Here is a 13,604-nt window from a genome sequence, read left to right on the forward strand (position 1 = left end):
GATTTTTTTTTTTTTTTTTTTTTTTTTTTTGAGACAGAGTCTTGCTTTGTCATCCAGGCTGGAGTGCAGTGGCGCGATCATGACTCACTGCAACCTCTGCATCCCGGGTTCAAGCGATGCTCCTCCCTCAGCCTCCTGAATAGCTGGGATTACAGGCGCCTACCACCATGCCCGGCTGATTTTTCTGTATTTTTAGTAGAGACAGGGGTTTCACCATGTTGGTCAGGCTGGTCTCAAACTCTTGACCTTGTGATCCACCCATCTCGGCCTCCCAAAGTGCTGGGATTACAGGCGTGAGCCACCGCACCTGGTTGTGTTTCTGAATTCTTAATGCTGCTGTAACAAGTTACCACACACTTAGTGGGTCAAATCAACATAGATTTCATCTCATACAGTTCCTTTTTTTTTTTTCTTTCTAGAGACAGGGTCTCACTTTGTCACCCATGCTGGAATGCAGTGGCACTATCTCAGCTCACTGGAACCCCTGCCTCCCAGGCTGAAGCTATCTTCCCACCTCAGCCACCTGAGTAGCTGGGGCCACAGGCGCACACCACCATGCCTGGCTAATTTTTTAATATTTTGTAGAGACAGGGTTTTGCCATGTTGCTCAGGCCCTTCTCAAACTCCTGGGCTCAAGCAATGCTCCCGCCTTGGTCTCTCAAAGTATCGGGATTATCATACAGTTCTGGAGGTTCGAAATCTGGTCTCACTGGGCTAAAAAGGGAAGGTGTCCGCAGGGCTGTGTTGTCTTTTAGAGGCTCTAGTGGAGAAACTGTTTTCCTGCTTTTCCCAACTTCGAGAATCACCCACATTCCTTGACTCATAACCTTCTTCTTCCATCTTCAAAGCCAGCAACTGTGATTGTGTCTTCTCAGGTCACATCACTTCTGCTTCCTACTTTTAAGGACTTTTGTGATGACCTTGGGTCTACTAGATAATCCAGGATAATTTCCCTATCTTAAAATCAACTGGTTAGAAACCTTAATTCCATCTGCAACCTTAGTTTCTTTCTTTTTGCGACAGAGTCTCTCTCTGTCACCCAGGCTGGAGTGCAGTGGCATGATCTCGGCTCACTGCAACCTCCACCTCCCAGGTTCAAGTGATTCTCCTGCCTCAGTCTCCCATGTAGCTGGGACTACAGGTGCATGCTACCATGCCTGGATAATTTTGTATTTTTAATAGAGACAGGGTTTCACTATGTTGGCCAGGTTGGTCTCAAACTCTTGACTTCAAGTGATCTGCCCACCTCGGCCTCCCAAAATGCTAGGATTACAGGCATGAGCCACTGCACCTGGCCTTAGTTCTTTTTTACCATGTAACATAGTGTAGCCCCAGGTTCCAGAGTGCAGGCATTGTTCTACCTACACAGGAGGAAGGGAGAGAGTGTACAGGGAGGCGGCCATCTTCAAAAGTTTGGGTTTTTCTTGGAGGGAAGGTGTGGAAACACCACGGGCCCCAAGACTGAGGGAGCAGGGTTAACTCTGAGCTGCATTTGCAGGTAGCATTGAAACAGTTGACAGATGGAGGCTGAAAGGCCACCAGAACATCCACTCTTCCCCAGGGACTCCAAGGCAGGGTTAGGGGCTCTGAGGCAGGGTTAGGGGCTCCGTGGCAGGGTTAGGGGCTCTGAGGCAGGGTTAGGGGCTCTGTGGCAGGGTTAGGGGCTCTGAGGCAGGGTTAGGGGCTCCATGGCAGGGTTAGGGACTCCCGAGCCATAGTTAGGGGCTCTGAGGCAGGGTTAGGGGCTCCATGGCAGGGTTAGGGACTCCCAAGCCATAGTTAGGGGCTCCGAGGCAGGGTTAGGGGCTCCGTGGCAGGGTTAGGGGCTCCAAGGCAGGGTTAGGGTCTCCGTGGTAGGGTTAGGGGCTCTGAGGCAGGGTAAGGGGCTCCGTGGCAGGGTTAGGGGCTCCAAGGCAGGGTTAGGGGCTCCGTGGCAGGGTTAGGGGCTCCGTGGCAGGGTTAGGGACTCCTGAGCCATGGTTAGGGGCTCCAAGGCAGGGTTAGGGGCTCTGAGTGGAAGCAGTGTCAAGGCCTCAGCTGAAAGCAGGTCATTACCTCTGAAAGCAGCTCCACCTCCCCTGTGAATGGGGAGCACTCTGTCTTTCCCTAGCAGCCCCTGACTCCATGCCACTCCCCCTGCCCCTGCCCCTACCCCACCTCCTGCCTCCAAGGGCCTCCCATGTTCCCAGGAGTACAGATTTCACCTTTCTCTTCTGTCTCCCTTAAACCCAATCATCCTCAGCAGTTTAGGGCTATAAAGTCCAGCAGAAACCATCTTGTCTGACTCCCTCACTGAACAAATGGGGAAATGGGCCCCGGCTCTGTCCCAGGAGTCCCTTATACACACTCAGAGTGACCTCTTCAAGGACAACCAAAAATGACCTTAATCCCAGGGGGAAGAGAAATCCTTGCCCTTACTGGGTGGCAGTCTCTACTCCTTCCCTAATCAAGACTTAATGGGGCTGGGCGTGGTGGCTCATGCCTGTAATCTTAGCACTTTGGGAAGCCGAGGCAGGTGGATCACTTGAGGTCAGGAGTTCGAGACCAGCCTGGCCAACATGGTGAAACCATGTCTCTACAAAAAATATAAAAATTAGCCGTATATGGTGACATGCACCTGTAGTCCCAGCTACTTGGGAGGCTGAAGCAGGAGGATCACTTGAACCTGGGAGGTGGAGGTTGCAGTGAGCTGAGATTATACCACTGCCTTCCAGCCTGGGTGACAGAGCGAGACCTTGTCTCAAAAAAAAAAAAAAAAAAAAAAAAAAATTGAATAACCCTATGATCCAGCAATTCCCCTTTGGGATATTATCCAAAAGAATTGAAAGCAGGGTCTTGAAGAGATATTTGTACAACCATGCCCGCAGCAGCATTATCCACAATAGCTAAACCGTGGAAGGAACCCAAGTGGCCACAGACTGGCGAATGTCTAAGAAAATGTGGTTTATCTGTACAACGGAATACTATTCAGCCTCAAAAAGGAAGGAAATTCTGGCTTTTGACACATCCTACAATATGGATGAACCTTGAGGACACTATGCTAAGTGAAATAAACCAGTCACAAAAAGAAAAATACTGGATGATTTCACTTATATGAGAAACATAGTGTAGTCAAAGTCATAGAGATGGGCTAGGCGTAGTGGCTTACGCCTGCAATCCCAGAATTTTGGGAGGCTGAGGCAGGAGGATCACTTGAGCCCAGGAGTTCAAGACCAGCCTATGAAACATAGCAAGACCTTGTCTCTACAAAAAAAAAAAAGTTACAAATTAGCCAGGCATGGTGGCATACACCTGTAAGCCCGGCTGCTCAGGAGGGTGGGGTAGGAGGATTGCTTGAGCCCAGGAGTTTGAGGATGCAGTGAACTGTGATTGTGCCCCTGCACGCTGTGCTGGGTGACAAAGTGAGACCATGTCTCAAAAAGAAAAAAAAAAATCATAGAAACAGAAAGTAGAAGGGTGGTTACCAGGGGCTTGTGGGAGGAAAGAATGGGGAGTTTTTGGTACAGGGTTTCCATTTTGCAAGAGAGAGTTCTGGAGATGGATGGTGGTGTTGGTTGCACAATATTAGGAGTGTATTTAATTCCACTGAATAGTGCACTTAAAATGATTACAGTGACACATTTTGTCATATGTATTTCACCACAATTTTTTAAATGGGGAGGAGAAGAAAGAAATGCATCTGCTAGGGCTGGGTGCAGTGGCTCATGCCTGTAATCCCAGCACTTTGGGAGGCTGAGGTGGGAGGATCACGAGGTCAGGAGATTAAGACCGTCCTGGCCAACATGGTGAAACCCCGTCTCTACTAAAAATACAAAAATGTTAGCTGGGTGTGGTGGCACGCACTTGTAATCCCAGCTACTCAGGAGGCTGAGGCAGGAGAATCACTTGAACTGGGGAAGTGGAAGTTGCAGTGAGCTGAGATTGCACCACTGCACTCCAGCCTGGCAACAGGGCAAGACTGTCTAAAAAAAAGGAAAAGAAGAAATGCATCTGCTAAAAAAGCTCTGTCCCAGCACCAACTGGCTCTGAAGGTGGCCATGATTTGGGAAGCCCTGGCTGTTGTCCCACTGGTTCTCTGGGCTTTGTCCTGGAAGATGTGCAGGGGCCAGCAGTGGATGGGGAAGAAGCATGGTAGGTCTCCGTTACTCAACAGAAAGTGCCTCCATTCTAAGGAGACAAGAAATCATCTGCTGGAAACATTTAGTGAAACCAAAGCTATCTTGGATCCGTTTATGGAAAGGAGTGGCTGAGTTCTACCAGACGTACCCTGAAGCCCATTACCAAAGCCCAGCCAAGCTTCAGACCACCAAGCAGCCCCTCATTCACCTCTGGATCTCTGAAGAACAGGGTCCCACGTCCAGGAGCCTCCCACAGTGGAGCCAGTGTCCAGTTTGGAGGTGGTAGCCTCCTGGCTACCACCTCTGCTCTGGCTGGTTCCCTTCACCCTGGACAGTGCTCTTCCTGCAGTAGAGGAAGGAGCCATCTCCTGAAAGCCAGGAGGTCCTCCTGGAAGAATGCTCCGATGTTCCTGAGCTTCCCAGTCTGCAGAGAGCTTCTCCACATAGGATTTGATCCACTGTATTGAGGAATTCCTTTTCCTGCAGTAACAAACCAACCTGATAACACCACGGCTTCACACGCTAATGAAAGTTTATTTCTCGCTCGCATCACAGACTGCTGTGGGTGTTCCTGGTTGATGAGACTTCCATGTAGGGGCTAAGGACCCCAGCCTCCTTGGACACTGTGGCTTCACCACCCTCCACTTGGGCTCAAGACCTCCAAAGCACAGACAAAGGGCAATGGGTAAAGCACTACTGCTTCTGAAGGACACGAATCATTTTAGCTCAAGTTCTGTTTTGCAGAACTGGTTGCATGGCTCCACCCAGGGGCAAGAGACGGTGGGAAGTGGAATTTCTGGCTGGACAGCTATTTTGCAACAGGTGTGTGACCTTTAGGGCAGCCAAACATCACTGTGACACCCTGTCAGATGGTTATCATCCCCATATTACTGATCAGGAATCTGACACTCGGTGCAGGCGATGGACTTACTCCAGGTCACGTATCTAGATTCCTTATCATGATCACGAACTAGGTGTCCACTGTTCCAGCTCCTGGCTCGACGTCAGCCACCTTGATCAGCCAGCTCACTGCTTTGAATTTTAGGAAGAGTCTCAGGCCTCCTCATCCAGAGGGTGCTTTACTTTACAAAGCAGTTTTAACCTAAGAACTTCACTTCATCCTCAACATGTCCTGGTGAGGGAGGCAGGAAGCCAGTGATTCCCATTTTACAGATTAAAAACAAAACAAAACAAAACAAAACAAAACTTGAAAATCAACAGGAAGTAAAATAAAAGAAAAAGAATGAAAAAAAAAAAATAAACTGAGTACAATCAGTTCTGAAGAGCAGTGAAAAGCCCAAGGTCGCCGGCACCGCAGACCTTCCCAGGAATAGATTCCAGATTTTTCTCTTCCTCCAGCATCCTCAGTGTCCATGAAAAGAGGCAGGCTATGGGTTTTCCATGGTGATAAAAAGTGAAGCCCACATTCTGGAACCCGTCTGTCATGTGCGTGGCTTAGGTGATATTCAAACTCTCCCCACTTGCGTCAGTGATCCCTGAAAGTGCACCTCCAGCATCATTCTTTCCCCAATGTGTGTGACCCCAGTGGCACCCTCTCCTCATTCTGTGTGACAGCACAGCTGTCCACTCCACAGTCTGTCCGACCCCAGGAGTGTCCACTTACCAGTCTGCATTACACAACTGTTCACATTCTTGTGATGACAGAGGTGTCCCTACCACAGGGTGTGTAACTCTAAGAGTGTCCCAGGAGTATGTGTGACACCAGCAGCATCAAGCCAGTCTGTATGATCTCAGGAAGGTCTAAAGGCAACCCAGTGTGTGTGAGTGTTCAAACTCCCATGTGAGTGACTCGCAGGAGCGCTGACCCCTCATGTGTGGGACCCCATGACAACCTGCTACCCTTCCTATATGATCCCAGGCAGCACACTGCCCAGGGCGTGTTACTCCACTTACAAGACCCCAGTGAAGTGCACACTTGATCTGTGTGACCCCAGGATAATTCACATTCCAGTGCATGTAGCCTGAGGGTCGCCCGTGCTGTAGCTGCTGTGACGTCAACAGTATCTACTCCCACATCTGCATACTGAGGAGTGTCCATGACTGTCCTGTGTGACACGGCAGCATCCGCACCTCAGTCTGTGACCCCAGGGGCACCAATTCATCATTTTTTTGACCACAGGAATGTCCACTTCCCTAAATGAGATTGCAGGAATGTCCATAACACAGACTATGCGACCACAGGACTGTCTCCCCACCCTTCGTCACTGTAGCCCCTGGAATGTCCACACCCCTGTCTGTGTAACACTAGGAGTGTCCGTTTCACAATGTGTGATTTCAGGGGTGCCCACTGCCCAGTGTGTTTAACTTTAGGAGTGTCCCTAGGGAGAAACCTCTCCTTCCCGTATGAGATGGATCAGAAGGTCCCAGGCATCCCGAGCACAGTGTGAAGGGCCACAGCTCCTCTTGGCTGCCAAGCACCCAGATTCCATGGACATTTGGGGAAAGGGCTCCTTGGGCTGCTGGTGAACTTCCTGTGGCCACCATCTTCCTCTCCTGACCTGCCTGGCAGGGTGCGATCACTTCTGACCTGGCCCTTTAAGTTTTAGAAATTGGTTTCCAGCCCCCAGTGCCCTGACCTCTCTGTCTGCCATATGAGGGAGGCCCTGCCTGCAAAGGAGGGTGGTTACTGTGGAGGAATAGTGGGGGCCTTCAACTAATTAGACAAGGCCCACCCACATTTTGGAGGGCATCTGCCTTATTGATTAAAATGTCAATGTAATCTTAAAAAAAATTAGGAGTGTCCCAAACCCTCTCTGTGCGACCCTGGAAGTGTCCACTCTCCAGTATGGGTGGCCCTTGGAGTTTCACACCTCTGTCTATGTGACCCCCAAGTCTGTCCACATTCCAGTCTGAGTGACTCCAGGAGTGTGAAAACCCCCACCTTTGTGACCAGCTAGCACTGACCTCACGGTTGTCCACTCGTCAGGTTGTATGAGCCCAGGAGTCGCCACATTCCGGTCTGAGACGCCCTAAGACTCTCCACATTCTAATCTGTGTGAACCCGGGGACATGCACACCTCAGACTGTCTGACCTTTGGGATGCCCACATCCTGGTATATGTGACCCTAAGAATGTCCACAAGCCAGTCCAGATAATTCAGGAGTATCCGCTCCCTAGTCTAGGTGGGAAGTGTCCACGTACAAATCTATGTGACCCTGGGAATGTCCACACTCCAATCATTGGAACCCCAAGATTGCCCACCCCTCAGTTTAACAAGAGTGTTAACACCCTAGTCAATCTGACCCCAGGAGTGCCTGCATCCCCCTCTGTGTGACCCTGAAAGTGTGCATTCTCCAGCGCGTGTGATTCCCGGAGTGTCCACTCCGCAGTGTGTGTGACTCCTGGAATGTCCAGAACCCCATCTGAGTAACCCACAGCTGTCCACATGGCAGTGTGTGCTGCCTCAAGTGGCATCCACACTTCCTATCTGTGTGACCCCAGGAGTGCTCACACTCTAGGACTCCAGCATTACCCACAGCCCTGTCTTTATGACTGCAAGTTTGTTTACACAACAGTCACGTGATCCCAGGAGTATCCACACAACAATTGCACAATGGCAGGTGCCAAGACAGTACTAAGTTCCTCATTACTGCCACTCCTGCATACCCTCTGTGCTGCGACTGTGAGGGGCTGTTCGTGCTTCAATTCAATGGATCATTTTGTCCCGAGTTCCCTCCAACACCATTAAATGGTCTCTTCTATTAGTATTACCCCTCAGTCTCTCCTGTGGCCCATTCGATTTCCATCTCCCCCTTCCCAATCACATGTACACACACACACGCCCACCCGCATACACATATATGCACATGCACATCCTGAATCGGACCATCCCAGCATCAGACCCTGTGCAGCTTGTAGAAAACGAAGGTCAAGGCAGCCAACCCCCTGCTGCAGGCCCCACCCTAGAGTAGGTGGCAATTCATTACTGATGAGAGCAAAACCTTCTAGGACCCTAGGACCTTTTGAAGCATCTTCAGAAATCAATATTGGACACTCTCCCCACTCCCCCCAGCTCCATATGGGCAGGGACATTTGTCTGCCTTATTCTCTGTTGTCTGAACAGCACTTAGAAGAGTGCTGGGTACACAGTACACATACATTAGGTGTTTGTGGAATGAATGAAACTTCTGATCCAGTAATTCCACTCCTTTTTTTTTTTTTTTTTTTGAAAGGGAGTCTCACTCTGTTGTCCAGGCTGGAGTACAGTGGTGCAATCTCAGATTACTGCCACCTCTCCCTCCTGGGTTCAAGCAGTTCTCCTGCCTCAGCCTCTTGAGTACCTGGGATTATAGGCACCCACCACCACTACCAGCTAATTTTTGTATTTTCAGTAGAGACGAGGTTTCACCATGTTGGCCAGGCTGGTCTCGAACTGTTGACCTCAGGTGATCCACCCCCCTCAGCCTCCCAAAGTGCTAGGATTACAGGCATGAGCCGCCACACCTGGCCTGAACAATTCCACTTCTAACTCTAACACTCACACACGTGCACAAAGCTGTGTGCACAAGGCTGGTGGGAGCAGACCAGGAAAACCTTGTCAATGTCCATTTATAGCAAATGACTGTCGCAGAGTGAAGTGAATGATGGAGGTTCATGTTGCTCCACAGAGCACCTGCTGGACATGATACAGAATGAGGGGACCTGCTGCATTTCTGGAGGGGTTGCAAGGACTTCAAGGAGGCAGGGGTGGTGATTCCTACCACATCCCCATTCAATTCTCCTATTTGGCCTATGCAGAAGACAGATGGATCTTGCCGAATGACAGTGGATTAGCCAGGTGATGACTTAAGCTTAACGTAAGCTTAAGTAGGTGGTCATTCCAACTGCAGCTGCTGTACCAGAGGTGGTTGCATTGCTTGAGCAAATTAACACATCCCTTGGTACCTGGCGTGCAGTTATTTGATCTGGCAAATGCCTTTTTTTCTCTATCCCTGTCCATAAAGGGTACCAGAAGCAGTTCGGTTTCAACTGGCAAGGTCAGCTGTACTCCGTCACTCTCCTGCCTCAGTGGTATATCAATGAACTCTCCAGCCCTATGTCCTAAGTTAGTTCACAGGGACTTTGATTGCCTTTCCCTTCCACAGGTATCACACTGGCCCCGTGACATTGATGACATTATGCTGAGTAGACGTAGTGAGCGAGAAGTAGCAACTACTCTAGACTTATTGACAAGCAATTTCTGTGTCAGAGGGTGAGAAATAAATTCAACAAAAATTCAGGAAACTTCAAAAAAAAAATTCAGGAAACTTCTACTTCAGTGAAATTTCTAGGAGTCCAATGTGGGGGTCTGTCAACATATTCCTTCTAAGGTGAAGCATAAGTAGCTGCATCTGGCCTGTGGTTCAGCCAAAAAAGAGGCACAGTGCCTAGCAGGCCTATTCGGATTTTGGAGGCAACACATTCCTCATTTGGGCATGTTACACAGGCCTGTTTACCAAGTGACCTGAAAAGCTGCAAGTTTTGTGTGGAGCCCAGAACAGCAGAAGGCTCTGCAACAGGTCCAGGCTGCTGTGCAAGCTGCTTTGCCACTTGGGCCATGCGACCCAGCAGAGCCAATGGTACTTGAAGTGACCGTGGCAGAGAGGGATACTGTTTGGAGCTCTTGACAGGCTTGATAGGTGAATCACAGCCTAGTCCTTTAGGATTTTGTTTTTTATTTTTTGAGACAGGGTCTTACTCTCTGTCACCTAGGCTGGAGTGCAGTGGCACGATCACAGCTCACTGCCACCCGGACCTTTCAGGCTCAAGTGATCCTTCCATTTCAGCCTCCCCAGTAGCTGGGCCTACAGGTGTGCACCACCACATCTGGCTAACTTTTGTATTTTTTGTAGAGATGCTGTTTCCCCATGTTCCCCAGGCTGGTCTTGAACTCCTGGGCTCAGGCAATCCACCCATCTTAGCCTCCTAAATGAAATTTGGTGACCCTCCTTTAGGATTTTGGAACAAAGCCCTACTATTCTCTGCAGATAACTACCCTCCTTTTGAGAAACAGCTCTTGGCTGGGCATGGTGGGTCACTCCTGTAATCCCTGAACTTTGGGAGGTTGAGGCCAGCAGATCTCTTGAGCCCAGGAGTTCAAGATCACCCTGAGAAACATGGCAAAAATACATCTCTACAAAAAATACAAAAATTATTAATAGCTGGGTGGAGTGGCACGTGCCTGTAGTCCCGGCTACTCAGGAGGCTGAGGTGGGAAGATTGCTTGAACCCAGGAGGTCGAGGCTGCAGTGAGCTGTAATTGTGCCACTGCAGTCCAGCCTGGCTGACAAAGTGAGACCCCCTCTCAAAGAAAAATAAAAAATGTATATAGAGAAAGCTCTTGGTCTGCTACTAGGTCTTAGCAGAAACTAAATACTTGACGATGGGCCACCTAGTGACATTCCTGCTCATCCTGAACTGGGTGTTACCTGACTAACCAAGAGTTGGTGTGCACAGCAGTGTACACCATCATCAAATGGAAATGGGAAATATGTGATGGGGCCTGAGCAGGCCCTGAAGACACAAGTAAGTTACGTGAGGAAGTGGCCTAGTTAACAGATGGTTCTGCATGTTATGTAGGCACACTCTGAAAGTGGACAGGTGCGGCACTACGGCCTTTTTTGAGACATCTCTGAAGGACAATAGAAAAGGACAGTTGACAAGGGGTGGACTTGTGATGATAAATTTTATGTGTCCACTTGATAGGGACACAGGATGCCCTGTTGAATATTATTTCTGGGTGGATCTGTGAGGGTGTTTCAGATGAGGTTAGCATTTGAACTGTTGGACTGAGTAAGGCAGATGGCTCTGCCCAATGTGAATGGGCAATCACCCAATCCACTGAAGGTCGGAATAGAACAAAAAGATGGAGGAAGGTGGAATTTTCTCCCTGCCTGACTGCTCCGGAACATCAGTCCTTTGCCCTTGGCTGGGACTTACACCATCAGCCCTTTTTTTGTTTTGTTTTGTTGAGACAGAGTCTCACTCTATCACTCAGGCTGGCGTGCAGTGGCACAATCTCAGCTCACTGCAACCTCCGCCTCCTGGGTTCAACCAATTCTCGTGCCTCAGCCTCCCAAGTAGCTAGGACTAGAGGCGTATACCACCACACCTGGATGATTTTTGTGTTTTTAGTAGAGACAGGGTTTTGCTGTATTAGCCAGGCTGGTCTTGAACGCCTGACATCAGGTGATCCACCTGCCTCAGCCTCACAAATTGCTGGGATTACAGGCATGAGCTACCACACCCAGCCAACACCATCAGCCCTTTGGTTCTCAGAACTACACCACTGGCTCTCCTGGATCTCCAGCTTGCAGATGGCAGATTGTGGAACTTCTCAGCTTCCAAAATCACATGAGCCAATTCCTTATAATATATTACATATTGGTTCTGTTTCTCCTACTGGTTCTGTTTCTCTTGAGAACTCTAATACACCCAGCAATTCCACTTCTAACTCTAGCACTCACACATGTGCACAGAACTGTGTGAACAAGGCTGGTAGGAGCAAACAACCAGGAAAAGCCTGTAGATGTCCACTGATAGTCAAGGACCGTTGCAGAGTGAAATGAATAGTGGGGGTTCATGTTACAGCACAGAGTGCCCACTGGACATGATACAGAATGGATGAGACTTGTGTGTACCTGCAGGGGATGTGCTATAGGCAGGGAAAAGCAAGGGGGAGTCAGTTATGGTGACTTAATGCATGTGTGTAGTGCGTGCACACACACATTATGTAAACACAGAGAACTGTATCTGGAAGGAAACACCAGAATCTGACCCCAGTGGTCATTTTCAGGGGATGGGGATAGATGATCGGTAGAGTCCACGTACTGATGTGTTGTTCAAATCTTTTTTTTTTTTGAGAGACAGAGTCTCCTGTTGTCCAGGCATGATCTCAGGTCACTGCAACCTCCGCCTCCCAGGTTCAAGGGATTCTTGTGCCTTAGCCTCCCGAGTAGCTGGGATTACAGGCGCCTGCCACCATGCCCAGCTAATTTTTGTAATTTTGGTAGAGATGGGGTTTCACCATATTGGCCAGGCTAATCTCGAACTCCTGACCTCCATTGATCCACCTGCCTTAGCCTCCCAAAGTCCTAGAATTACAGGGGTGAGCTACCACGCTCGGCCTGTTGTTCAAATCTTTTATACAAACCCGCATTCGCATATTATTTGTGTAACTCTTTTTAAAAGAAAATCATATGCTTAAAAACAATATCTGGCAGGGCGCGGTGGCTCACGACTGTAATCCCAGCACTTCAGGAAGCCAAAGCAGGCCGGTTGTAGGCAACGTAGCAAGACCTTATCCCTACCAAAAATACAAAAATTAGCCAAGCATGATGGCGCACACCTATAGCCCCAGCTACCCAGGAGGCTGAGGCAAGAGGATCCCTTGAGCCTAGGAGTTTGAGGCTGCACTGAGCCGTGATGGTGTCAGTGGGCTCCAGGATGGGTGACAAAGCGAGACCCTGTCTCAAAAAAACAAAAACAAAATAATATCCACAGCTCAAAGTGTTTGTGTTGGGGGTAACTAAAAACAAAAATCTCAAACTCACATGCTCCAGGGACCAGACAATTAACCTGTAAGAGAGATGGGGGCGCTCAGCTCAGGGTAAAGTGAAATAACAACGAGGCTGATGAATGTTCTCTGACTCTCAGCAGCGGAAGGTGAGTGGGGTGGAGGAGGAGGACTGCAAATCTCATCCTCCAAAACATATCCCCCAAAATAATTCAGGAACATCACACACTGGGGCTCAGAGCTTTTTTTTTTTTTTTTTTTTTTTTTTTTTAAACAGCGTCTCACTCTATCACCCAGGCTGGAATGCAATGGTACGGTCTCAGCTCACTGCGACCTTCACCTCCTGAGTTCAAACTATTCTCCTGCCTCAAGCTCCAGAGTAGCTGGAACTACAGGTGCACATCACCATGCCCGGCTAATTTTTGTATTTTTAGTAGAGATGGAGCTTCACCATTTTGGCTAGGCTGGTCTTGAATGCCTGGCCTCAAGTGATCCATCCACCTTGGCTTCCCAAAGTGCTGGGATTACAGGCGTGAGCCACTGTGCTTGGCCAAGGGGCTCAGAACTCTTAAGAATTTAGGGATCTTGCCTATAGCCATTACTGGAGGTAAAAAAGAAAAAGAAAAAAAAAAGAATGTAGGGATTTTGGCTTGGAAAAAGACCAATAGTAAGTCAGAGCAGTCATACTCTAACTCAACCCACAACTTCACACCCCTAAAACACACTTTCAAACAGCTTACAGATCTCACACTTTGGAGACACACTCCTAAGTAGACCAGAGCCATCATATCCTAGAATAAAGATTCCTTTGGTAGTTTTTCAGTGTTATTATTATCACTATTACTATTATTATTATTATTATTATTATTATTATTATTGAGATGGAGTCTCACTCTGTTTCCCAGGCTGGAGTTCAGTGGCATGATCTTGGCTCACTGCAACCTCCGCCTCCCAGGTTCAAGCGATTCTCC

The sequence above is a fragment of the Saimiri boliviensis genome, chromosome X, assembly GCF_048565385.1.
Source record: "Saimiri boliviensis isolate mSaiBol1 chromosome X, mSaiBol1.pri, whole genome shotgun sequence".
NCBI classification, from domain to species: domain Eukaryota; kingdom Metazoa; phylum Chordata; class Mammalia; order Primates; family Cebidae; genus Saimiri; species Saimiri boliviensis.